The sequence below is a fragment of the Copidosoma floridanum genome, unplaced genomic scaffold (genome assembly GCF_036245765.1).
Source record: "Copidosoma floridanum isolate Cflo_tuat_1 unplaced genomic scaffold, Cflo_Japanese_pri ptg000013l, whole genome shotgun sequence".
Taxonomy (NCBI): domain Eukaryota; kingdom Metazoa; phylum Arthropoda; class Insecta; order Hymenoptera; family Encyrtidae; genus Copidosoma; species Copidosoma floridanum.
Window position 1 is genome coordinate 34,882,654 of NW_028321890.1, and position 13,460 is coordinate 34,896,113.

The window sequence follows — 13,460 nt, forward strand, 5'->3', positions numbered from 1 at the left end:
AGAGAGAAGAAATGTATTAAGTGAACAGGAGTTGCTGAAGGCGAACGAAAGGCTACGTATATACACATATATACCATGGAGTACCTACTACGTATAGTACAGGCAGCAGGTGAAACGACGTATAAAGTGGTGTTATATTGCTCGTAAAGTCTTTACGGTCTCCGCTACATTTTCCTTCCCTCCCCACCTTCTCCCTCTATATGTATCTTACAGCATTGTTGCTGAGCCACGCGCTTTTTTTCTCTTTCTTTCTCTCTCACTGCCCCGCTCTCTCGTCCGCCCCCTGAATCTTTCACTGCGGGAGCGCGCGTAAGCTTTTACGACCGGTTCTTCGATCATTTATTCAAGCAAACACTTCATTCGTCATTTTACACGTACCTACGCTCTGTTTAGGTGCTTGAGAAAAAAAAAATTCGGTATTCCAACGATTGCGTAACAAAAAAAAAGAAAGAAAAAAATAGTTGACAAAGCCCAAGTGGGTTTCTTACTAAATACATACCATGTACTTACTGATAAAGCATAAAATTGTGTTTTTTTAGGAAAGTAAAAACAATAAATACAATACAACTAACGGTACAAGTGTTCAATGTAGTACGACATGTTATCGGAAATCAAAAAGTGGACCGTACCATTTATGTACTTTGCCGTACATCTCACGTTGTTTGCTTTGATTGGATTGAAAGTGCTGAGATAAGGCTTGGAGTAAAGGAAAAGTACTCTTTCGAAAAAATGCAGTCAAAAGTCATGGACTTGAGTGTAAAGCTGGACCGAACTGGAACTGAAAAATAGTTGGAAATCAATTTGGATGTATAGAATAAGACACCCTGATCAGCAAGTATATCATCGTACATTTCGCAGATGTTTGTGTTATGTATGTATAAAGATCGTTCGGGCAGCACCTCCGAATCTCGTCTGAAATCAGGACTGGCCACCGGCACGGACAACACGGCAAGACAAAGGTCTGTGCGGTGCCCGGGTTATACGTGAAAGGGGAGGTTTCAGACCCTTCCCACTCCGAGTCCAGCAAGTTGATCGTGCGGTTTAATTTATCAGAGGGATCGACGGACCGCGACTAATCGATACGAGCTCAGCGGCCACCTCTGCCTTCGATTTCCCTCCATACCTATGTGTACGTTCTGCTACATCGAATTTCGGTCCAGCTGAGAGGAGTGCCTCTATAGTTGTTCCTCGAGCTATATGTACACCTTCGTGGGTGACCGTCTTACTTTTGGATTGGTATAGTTTCATTTGCGTGCGAGTTTGAAAAATATATAGCTCCAACTCGCGGTCTTTTTTCAATGTGGCCACACAAGTTGGGGGAAAGGACAAACGTGGGTAAAAGTGACCGACGGAGAGGGAGTGAAAAAAATAAAAGAGGATCGGAGGGAAACAGAGTGCCAAGCATTGGATCAATTCGGTCTCGGGGGTGTAATATTCATTTGGCCACGTGTGTGGGTGTGTGTACACTCACCTGTTCCCTCTCGGCGCAAGGTAGACAAACACGAGAGCTTTTTTCTCCCGTCCCTCGTCACACCCGCAAACAGACGCCTCTCTCTCTCTCTCTCTCTCTGCAAAACCTCCGAGCAAATAACTCGAATATCGACAGCCGTTGTGTGCGGAACTGGCGCGCGACGCGTTGCTTTCCTCTCTCTCCCCACGCGCTGTATTTTTAGCTTTCCATTCTATTATCGTTACTTGCTAGTAGAAATATTAAAAAAAAAAAAAAATAAAAAAACAGATCTCCCCGACACACGCGCTCGCGCGTAAAACTATTTTAAAAAGCCGATCGAAGTTTGGAGGAAAACAAGCGGGGTGTGGGGGCACGCGGTCCATATATATGTGCGGTTGGACGGGGGAAAAAAGTAGAGCGACGTTTTTCCAAGTTTGACTAATTTTTTGTGTCAGCTTCAACTCGCTGCTCCGCGGGACGAGCTCGGAGATTCCCGTCCAAGGCACACGATATACCAATAACCCATGTACAAATCCGTATCCTCTGCTCCACTGAGCCGCCGCTGTACACAAGCTGGAGCGAGATGGGACTTATATATATACATATACCCTTTTCCTCCGCTGATTTTATTGACTTTTCATTCGGCTAATTAAGGCGAAAGTCTGTCGCATGCGCGCGCGCGTCTGTGTAGGTCTTTCCGGCTCTCTGCGTATATGTACGTGGGCGTAACAGACGTTCAATTAGTTTGACGCGGCCATATGTGTGTGCTACTCGTCACTCGTGGGGGGATCACGGCATCGGTCAACTGGCCTTTACTTGGCAGGCGATCCACGTGTTGGGAAAAATCATATTGAACACGTCGTGGTGGGTTACTATAAGGTTTTTGTTTTTAATACTGCAACAATTTAACTATAAAATACGATAAATTGTATGATTTTAGAGGGCAGATAATTTACTGTGTTTGCGCGATCTCGAATTTTATGGGAGATTGAATGAAACGACGCGCACTCGAAATTCTATCGATCGACACAGGGAACGCGCAATCGATAGACAGCGACTCAAAATCCCCCCATGCGAGTATAGACACGAGTATACCATTGCCATCTACTATCTCTCTCTCTCTCTCTATCTCTGCTGCTCCTTTCCTCACTGAAGTGCGTATACCGGGAAACAAGCGAGTGACAGCTAGACCGCAAGCAATCGATATACGTATACAACTTCGTCGGAGTTGGCTTTCACTGATGCAGCGATTGGAATTTAATTTCTGCACAACTATGTTTCGTTAGGTAAGGTGTACAAGTACAGGTATGTTGTACGAGTCGACACGAATAGGTCGCGCGCAGATACCAAGCTTCGACGCATTGATCAAAAACCAGGCACTGGCAATCACTTACGTCTTCGAACTGTACCTATATGTACACCTAAGATAACAGTACACTTCCAGCTGGAGTTTCAAGAGCAAAAGAGAGAGAGAGAGAGAGAGACTCAGTCAAATCTTACTCGAGTGGAGTCAAACTACGTCCCTATGTGTAAACAGGAATAATCCAGGATTGGCGACTATACGTTACCAGCCGAGAAAGCGCCAAGCTATATATATACCCGGGGTTTGATCAAAAATCTACCGCTCCGAGTTTGCATGTCAAAGGAATTCACTTTGCAGATCGCGGTATGTGTGTCGCGAAAAAGGAGGAATTCATTCCGCTCGATGTGTCACTGTGCCACGCAAGATTAACCATGAAGGATGGAAGCGTATAGGTACAGAGAAATCTGCATCCGAGATGTATGCAGTGCGTAAATATATATATGATACAAGTTGGGTGACTCACAAAGATTAGACCCTATTTTACAAGGTCGGTATATTCATTTACGCGATTGGTAGAAAGAGTGTATGGTAAAAAAAAAAACAAAAAAAAAAAAAAACCAAAGGTACGAGCGACCTGTAAACAACGATGCTTTGTGCATCGCGACGCGAGCGATAATTATTCTCTTCCCTCTGGCTGAGTCACGAAGGAGCCCTTTAAACGCTCGAGCGAGGCCGGGCTGTGCACCAACTTTTGTCATCCCCCTTCCGGGACTTTCTTAGACTTTCTCGTGACTGCCTTTGCTGTGCACACCCGAGAAAAGTTCCGAGGGCGCGACTTCGAGAAGTTGAGGATGTATAGGTATATATTTACGCGGCAGCGCCAAGATCCGTGCGTGGGATAAGAACAAACAGCAGCAGCAGCGTAATCAAGGCGGAAAAGCTCGCCGGAGCGAAAAGCTCAAAGAACCGCTGCTTCGGTGCTGCTGTTTTTTTTTTTACGCTGATTTTGGGGAGTGGATTTTTTTTCTTTTTTTTTTTAATACAGAAAACTCGTTTTGAATGCTTTTAAAGTATATATATGAGAAACGACGATCTGCTCCGATGATAATTTCGTCAATTTTGGACAACAGGTGTAATGATAATGATATTTTAAACCGACAAAAAAGTTATTTCGACCGAAAAAAGAGGAGAAAATAGCTAAAATAATGAGCATTACTTTCTTTTATACCCAAAGACTGAATCAGTATACCATATGTTATGTACCTCGACGAGGTCTTGAGCTGGTTTCGTCCCTGCCTGCCATCATAACGGATATGTGTAAACTTTCGTTGTAACATTTCGGTATCGTTTGAGTTGAACGGAATAAAGAAAATTGAAAATGATACACTTTCTCGATAATAGTAAAAATAACTGTGTTAATCCCACATGTAAGCTGTAAACACGCGTCAAACCAGAGCAGCGCTCGAAAAAATATTTAAAGTTTCGCAAACTTCAAGTACCTGTATATTTATATACTCGCACGCTCGCTCTGTAAGCCGGAAAAAAAGAAAATTCCTAGCTGTTTTTCTTAGCTTTCTGTTTGTACACGCTCAACTGACCCACATTTATACACCCTTGAACCACTTACCTGTACTGTATTATATAAATATATATATACCCTCTTGAACTTGGCGCGCGTAGTGTAATTGCTTGTAAAAAATATCATCTTGTTTATAGAAAATTATTCTCAAAGGGGTGAGCATTGGTTGAACGAAATTCCAAGAGCTGCGGGGAAAAAGAAGGGGCAACATATACTTCAACCTGAATCTTCGCGTCGTTAAACACCTGCACAACTTCACATCGCGCAGGACTACATAGATGCAGTACAACCAGACATGTGAATTAACACATCGACGGCATGTATGGAATAAAAACAAATGGAAGCGAAGAGAAGAAAAAAAAAAAAAAAAATTTGGAAAAACAAAACTATTCCCTTGGGCACACGACATGACATTTTCTATATAGATACACTGTGCCCGTATGTGACGCGCTGAGGTATGTACCTGCTCTGCAAGTTCCACTCTCCCGATTAATTTCCATCGATCAAACTAATGATTTCGCATCCGCGCTGAAGCTCAGCCGTCGTCTGTGCGTCGTCGGGCCTATACATTATACATTTCCCGACATAAGATTTACGAGCCTTGGGAGTGGGTGTCGCATAGCCTGGCTCTTTCTCTAGGAGGACGCTGAAAGGGATCGGGTTTTCAAAGCCGGCTGACGGAGACCGAATGCCAACACATGTATACGTTTCGAGAGTGGATTTTCAAAAGACCTATATAGACACTCCACTGTATTACTAGGAAACTGGGATCATTAGAATTAATAAAAACATTATTTTTGAGTTCACTTGTACTAGGCTTTACAGCCATTGTTTTAAAAACCATTTTATCAACTGAAATATCTTTTTAAGCAGTCCACTACATCACTAAGATCGACTGCAAAGACATGGTAGTTACTTGCAAATTTGAATTTTCCCGCTAAAAGAATAGCCTGAACTTTAAACGCCCGTATCTTCGTAATAAGCGATAATTTTGAATCATGACAATTAAAAAAAAAATAATTATTTTTAAATTGACTCATACTAGGTTCTAGCCATTGTTTTAAAACCCATTTCAACAACAACCTTTACAGTTTATAATCTGCTTAATTTAGAAAAGTTATGTTTAAAAATGAACAGGCTACTCACGGTTTGCATAAATTACATTTGACACTATTTTACACTATTTATTATTATACATTAATTTTGTGTACTTGATAATATTATTTCAGTAAGAGCATACACAAAACTTGTGCAACTTTGACGTTTAATTATTGTATTTCAGTGAAAATTTCCAACCGTGTACATTTTGCAGGGACATTTATATATTTTGTTAATATGAGCTCAATAAACTGATTTTCAAATAGTAACAACGGAATCCAAAAACAAATAACCGCGTCAAAATAAATAAAAAAACTGCGATAAAAGTCCGAAAGAAGAAAAGAAGAAGAAAAAAAGCAAAAATCACGCGACACGCCGCGACAACAGAGAGATTTAGCTGGAAAGTCGCGCTAAATCATCGCTGCCGATGTTTCTCTCCCGTAACCCTCTGATCCCCCTCGCTTCGCTGTAAATACAGCGTACCCGCGGAGCAACACCCCTTTCACGTACATGCGCGTATCGGGTGTAACAAACGCACAGGCAGAGAAAAAACCTCGAGCGTAAGCGAAAAGGGAGCGCGGAATCAAATTAAATTATCTCGAGGAGAAAGAATGGGCCAAAGGGAGGGGGGGTGGTTTTCGCGTCTCTCGCATTTTCATCGGACGGTGACGCCGGACCTGGCTCCCTGCCAAAACGTCCTCCTGACGCGCCTTTTCGGGGGAACGCACACTCTGCGCGCATATACACTTGGCCCCAAACTACACGCAGCCGTTCCCTATTTCTCTCTCACCGATTGATATACGAGTATACGTGTACTCCGTTCCTTAGTTTACTCGTTATTGAATGGATCAAAGATCTTTTCGCGAAAATTAAAAATTCTCCAATGGGAAACAATAATTCAAACTACCCTTTACGAAAGAAAAAAAAAAGGATGCGCTCGTGAGAGAGAGAAAAGGGGAGCATCAAGAGGAGGGGTGCCTTCAATTTCCGCTAATTTCAAAAACAAGCCCAAAGATAAGGGTCGGAACAAAGCGGTGATGTGTATATGTATATATACGTGTATGTACGTATACAGGTCCTGCTGCTGCCACTGTATAGGCTGCATATAGAGAGCTCAGGCGAAAGCAAACAGAAACAGTGCACGGGCGAGTAAAAAAAAATAAGCTTGTAAAACAACTGGGAGCTTCGGGAGGGGTATGTTGTACGGCCTCTCTCTCTCTCTCCCTCTGGGCTAACAAGTCGAAAAAACAGCCTAAGCCGGTCGAGAGTTAATTCGCCCTCCCTTGTAAATTTTGCGAAAATAAACGCGTGGTAGTGCCCGCTTTTTTCGTATGGTATATATATATATATATATATATATATATATATAACACAGACTCTGAATCGTTATAATATCTTTAATTCAACCATACAAAATATTATCACGTAGAGGAATAAAATGTACGTGCAACGATTTGTACGTCGCAGTCGTGTGTTATTTTTTATTTTTTTTTTTTTTCACATCTTGAAATTTGATGATGAAAACTCTAAATTAAAAAAATGTTAAATGTTACCGAGTCAGCACGTGCCCTCCCATTGAATTTTTTGCTCGATTTATTCATTAGGTCAAGCTGATTTCGTCAATTTCATTCATTTTTGACTTTAGTGAGAACTGAAGTTGTTAAAAATACCGGCTACATGAATTTAAAAAAAAAGGAAAAAAAAAAAAAAAATCATCCAGCACACATTTTTGTGACATCTAGTTCTACGTGTACAGACATGGTTTGAATTGATCGAAAATTTCCATTTGCGCTCACTAGTCGTTACTTTACTTGCTTTTGCAATTATTTACGAAAAAATTGATTTTTGGAACGTGTTTCAATTTGTCCTCGAATTAAATAAAGATGCAACTTGTAAAAAAAAAAAAATAAAAAAAATAATCTCACCTGACAGTGAACAATCGTAACAAAGCGACAGTGCGACAGAGAAAGCAATTGCGTTAGCGCCAGGAAACTCGACAAACAAATATAAAAGCCTCCGCGTTAAAACAAAGACAGCATCAACAGGAGTGTACATTTGCTAAAATGTAAACTTATCAAATGAAAATAATAAAAACCGTTGCAATGTATGCGCAAAGGACAGTTGAAAACAGCGCGAAGGAGAGAGGGAGCTAATAATTTCACCTCTACCATACAGCCATTTGCAATCGCATTAAAAAAAATCTACCACGCACAAGTCGCGCGATGTTTTCGTAAAACTAGGACGATTTTCGGCGTACGAAATATACACCCACACACGACACGGAGTGAAAGAGAGAGAGAGAGTGTAACACGAGCGAAAACATCGGGCAAAATATCAGTGGAGTGTCGCTGGCTGGGTAAGTGATTTGCATGCACGACGCCACGCCGTTGTCGCTATACATATGTACACGTATACGTATACACATTGGTTCAACGAACATGCATGCAGGGGGTGGGACTGAAAAAGTGTGCGTTATGCGTATACGTACAGGAAGAGAAGCGGGGCGAGATTTTATCTCTAATCTGGTTACAAATAGCCGTGTTTTTTTCTTCCCCCCCCCCCCCGGTCACTTTTATGCTCGGATATATTCCAGAACTGGAGGGTGCAGGTATCGAACGATTTACAAGCTGGGATTTAAGGCGCGATGTTTTCGTTGAAAATTTCAGTAAAACGTTTGGATAAAAATATAATCGACGCTTTACTCGCGAGCGACAAATACGCGAAAAATAGTGATTGTCATCGTTGCTATCATTTAACACTTTTTGTTACTGTACACATAAATGTGGTCATACGCGTAAAAATATTTATCCACACATGTTAAACAAAAATTAGTCGTATTATAGGCATGATGGATGCGTCGAGCTTTTGTATATATACACGGCGAAGCAAACACAATGTCGCGTGAGCTCCTTGCTCCGTCCGCTACGACGACGTGTATATGACTCGCGATGCATGTATAAGAGCACATAAATTGATATAAATATAGACAAGTCCAAGATCACCCGCGTACATATTGTACGCGTATAATAAAGGTGGGTGCGTGTAGTACAAGCTAGACGCGACACGAGTATCATGGGGGGGGGGTGGTAGTGGGTGAGCAATGTATCATTATATTATGAGTGCCCCTTCTGTTTTGGCTCTGCTGGCTCACACACGTTCGTTTTTCTTTTTCCTCGAGTTGTGACCATACGTATCTATGCAACACGTACGCGTATATTATATACACATACGCGCGAGACGTGAGTTATGGACACAAGTGAATAAATAATGCGCAAAACGGGCAGCGGTCGATTTATAGGAGGAAAATTGGGACTTGGAATTAAGATGACCGTTGTGTGCGTGTGTTGATGAACACAATAGATGGTGAAACATGACGAAGCTCTATTCTGAGTGTACAAAGTATTCCTCTCCCTATTTTCTCATCAAATTATATTTTATCCAAAGCATGATTGATTTAGGCGAGGGTCTTTATTACCTATATTGCTGTAAAAAAAAAAAACAGCAAAAAAATTACACTCTTCATATGTACACTCATCAAAGCGAAGAGTGTAACTTCCTGGCTAAGTATTTGATCGTTTTTTTGAAAATCCACCCTGTACCCTCATCTTTGCACAATTTCCCAGTTTTATTTCTATTTCGGTACCTTGGTTGTTTTAAGCATTTTTAAACGCATTGCTCCCACGTGGAATGAATAATATGAAAATGAAAGAAAAAGCACTTTTAATACAGAAAACTATTATATGTCACGCTAAACTTACTCGAAAGCCCAACGAGGAGTCATTAAAATTTTTGATAATCATTGAAAGCAATAACACATCAATGTCAAAGTCGCAGATTTCGATTTTGTTAAGTCTTATGTATAGAAAAGTAAAAAAAAAGTTGTACAAGTAGACGATCGAACACATATAAACACTGCGCTACGTGTCACCAGGGAATTCAGTCAAGCCGACGCTTCCAACGTATTTACCGTAAGTATGACATGTATAGGAATATATAATACTCGGGGGACGAGAAAGTTAATTGGGTCCCCGGTTTATCGGCTCTCGAAATGTTTGAAATGGTATATTATATACACAAAAACTGTACAGGCCACACGTAAAAGGAAGGAGAACAGTTTGAACAAGGAAGGATTGAAATCGTATGTATAGGTAACATTTGCAATGAAGGAGCCATAATACTTATACTTGCGCTAGATATAACACAGCATAGAAAGAGAGATCATGTGCGTGTATAAGTTCACGGATGACACAGTTTTCGCGGAAATAGCACTTACTATTTTCGTAAAGGCCCAAAGAGACACGAGGGTACGAGTGATTATAGGTATATACACACAAGTATAAGAGAGGAGAGCGCAAGGGAGCCGGCTGGCTGCACGTAATAAATGCGCGCCCGCGGAGAGACATTGCTTTCGCACCACTAAACGCACGCGCGCACGTATAGAATATGTACGTGCACTCGTGATAAGTGCAACAGACTGCATGGGCGCAACCGTGATTCCTCTTTTTATTTTCGTACCTTCATATAAGTATATAAATATGTATATATGTACATGTATTCGTGTCGATGTGTATTTTCTGACTAGTCTTGCCCTAGTGCGCCTCGTTTGTCAAGTGAAAGAGAATCAAATTAAAATCACGCGGTGTAAATATTTCGGTTGACGCGAAAGATCGAGCCAACCTCAACTTTGCCGGAGCGCAAACATTTCACGCGTGGTTTACTTCAATCGTGAAACAATAAGGGTAGTAACTGCACGAAAGGAAAATAATACTTACCCTATAGGTACTGTAGATGCAAAAAGATCGAAGCGCCACTGAGTAAAGGAAGAAAAAAAAAAAAAAAATTGATTTTTTTTTAATTAGCGCACTTTTCCTCCTTCCCGTGTTTCCTGTGGCAAAGCCCCCGCGCGGAAGCTCAACTCGTCTCAAACGAGGGCGCTCAAAAGTGTTTTCTCCCGCAGAAAAGACGGTTTCGCTCCGTACACCTCCTCCCCCTCGCACCAGCAAAAGTAGATCAATTTAGCCGACTCAGCGGCAGCGCCGGTACATGTACCGTTTTGCTCCCTCTCTCTCTCTCTTACGCGCCGCAGTTACGAAATTTACATAATGCCGTATCAAAGCAAACTGCCATGAAAATCGACGTCGCTTTCAACTTTGCCAAACGACGGTGCCTCGTGCGCTAGAAGCGGGGCCTTTTTCAATAACACGCGAGCTTTCCGCTTCAAAGGCGAATGAATCGTGTCGCTATTCCGGAGCGCGTGAGTTTTACTGACAAACGGGGAAAACGGACCGCTTGGATTTTTTCGAGTGGGCCAATTTGTTTTTTGTTCCCCCGCGGAGGAAGGGGTGGATTGAAATTTTTTTGATTCGTCGCGTACTATGATCGGCTGAAGGTTAATTTTCCTTGCGTTGGAATTTTACTGCCATACACGCCCCTGCCCGAAATACCAAGGAAATGTATCCGGAGGAGGGCGCGGGAAATATAGGCACTACTTCCCCGTTACTTTTGATACCCCAATTAACCCTTTAACGAGATGTGAAAAATTACGCGACGGTATAATAGCGCTTTAATGTCCAGCAGAGTAAGAAAAAAAAAAAAAAAAAAAAAATTAAAGCGTAAGTACATATTTTGTCGGGGGCGTAAAACTACTACTCCGGGGGAGCCTCTTAACTGTAACCGCTTTTTTTTTTTCATTAGAGCACCGCGTCTCTCCAGCATCAATTGGAAAAAATTTTACTGCAGCCAATTGAAACATTACAACTTTTAAAACAAAAACAAAACCAAATGAAAAAAGCTAATGAACAATCTTCCAATTAGAATGGCCAACCTTTCTCTATACCAGGTGAGATGTAACCATTTGTAAAAAAATTTTCCGGAAGTCGGAGCGAAAAGAAAGGGAAGAAAAAAAAAAAAAAAAAAAAAAAAAAAAGAGGCAGCATCCGTGCGCGGTCAAGTATAACAACGGGACGCGTCGGTGGTGCGGATGGTTATTGCGCGTCGTCCAAGCGAATAATATATACCCATACAGCTGAGAGAGAGAGAGCGGGGAAAGGCCTCGGAGAAGACGATTAGAGACGAGATTCGGAATGAAGCGACGGCGGCTATGCCCACGGAGGCCGGCTCGTTTATAACGTCGGCCGAATTAATAAATTGATAGCACAGCTGGCATCTCTCCATTAGACACGGCATTTGGCAGGCTTTTCGCAATTCCCCTGACGTCACCGGGGGATACTTGTATATACATATATATATACAGGCAGGCGACGTCGCGCCATCGGGAAACGCCGGGAGAGAGGGTGATGATAGAACGGGTGCATGGCCCACTGCCCCACGGTGGTATACGCATGGCCTCCAGACACTATGATACTTACCTATACCTCTTACAACCAACGTATATATTTATTATGCACACGCGTATGTCTATTGTATGCGCTGGTAGCAATAATAGTTTATACGCACCTAATAGTCGAGGCTAAGTGGCGCATAGCCCGAAGCGCGTGAGGAAAAGGAGCCGACGACAGCGGATTAGATGCATTGGGTGTACAGGTTGGAAATGGGAATTTTACCGTCGGTTTTCAGATTAAATCTTTTTTTTTTTTTCTCCTATTTTACATGTTTTTAGAAAAAAAAAAAAAAAAAAGGCATTACTTTGCAACCTCGGAAAATTGGAGGCAGTGTTGTTTCAATTGTATTTCCCTTCGCCTATGCGAGTGTGTCGCGTAGATCACTCGGATTACCTTCTAACTTCTTACCATACCTGCAGGGATTGCTTTTTTGTGAAAATGTCCAATTTTTTTGTTTTAGCCATTTTTGTACCTTTACCTGTACCATTTACCCAAACATATATACACTTTGGCCTCGTCCTTGCAACTGTTTATTGTCCCTGAACTATACATAAAAATCGATTTACCAACTGATGTTGTCATATACCAACTCGATACGTGCTCAAAGTTCAATTAATTAAATTGACTGTGTAGAACCGTAAAGTCCAAAAGGAAGTAAAAATAAAAATGACTATATTGTATCGTATTAGTGAATACTCTAAATAGTGTTTATAGACATATTTTACTTTACATAGTATTCGAAATACTATGCTATAACTTGGGAATAAATTTAAAAAAACAAAAGTTTATTTTAATAGACTATGATTCGGCAAATATGTCGTCGTACATCGGTATTAAATAAACAAGTCTACTAATGAAGAACTGTAAAGCAAAACTTGAGAAAGTCAAAGTTCAGGTAATGTATTATTCCTGTTCAAACACAAGCCGAAACTTGACTTTGCTTTTGAAAATTTGTAACTTTGTCCTAACGGAATAAGCTACTACTTATCGGTAAGTATGATTTTTTCGACACGCTGTTCTTGTTTCGGCAAGAATGTAAAATTACTTATTTGCGTACGTAGTTTTGTGTATCTTTGTACATAAAATAAACCAAACAACCATACATTTAATCAGAATACGTACGCCTAAGCTATTTAGATCACCTAAAAAATAAAGTGAAAGGAGAGAAAAAATCGGATGAGTAAAAATAAAATAACAAAGCATGTGTATAATGGGTGTAAATAAGTTTTGGCCAAGTGGCGGAAACCGTTGCCAAAAACGCACGGTTTCTGTACAGAAGGGAAAGAGCATGAAACAGCCGGTTAATTGGGAGTAAAGAAAAAAAAAAAAGAGTATAGAATCACGGATACAAACAGGTCACGCATGTAACTCCGTAAGTGTGGTATGCAGTAGGAAATTCGGAAAACTTTTTATTTGTTCTCTGTATTTTTGTCTCATATAATATAACTATACATATCTACGACAACAATCGAGGTATATGTGTAAACAGGTGTACGACATGATATTATATTATCGGTGCTTCTTTTATTTAACTTTATCACGGGTTTATTATAACCAAAAAAATTTATAGAAATATTCGAGAATTACCAGATAATATTTTTGGCCATTTCCCGTTCAACTCTTTGGATATTTTCTCCAGCATTCATTGTATATGGTTATTTATTCTAGTACCTGATTTATCAGACTTAA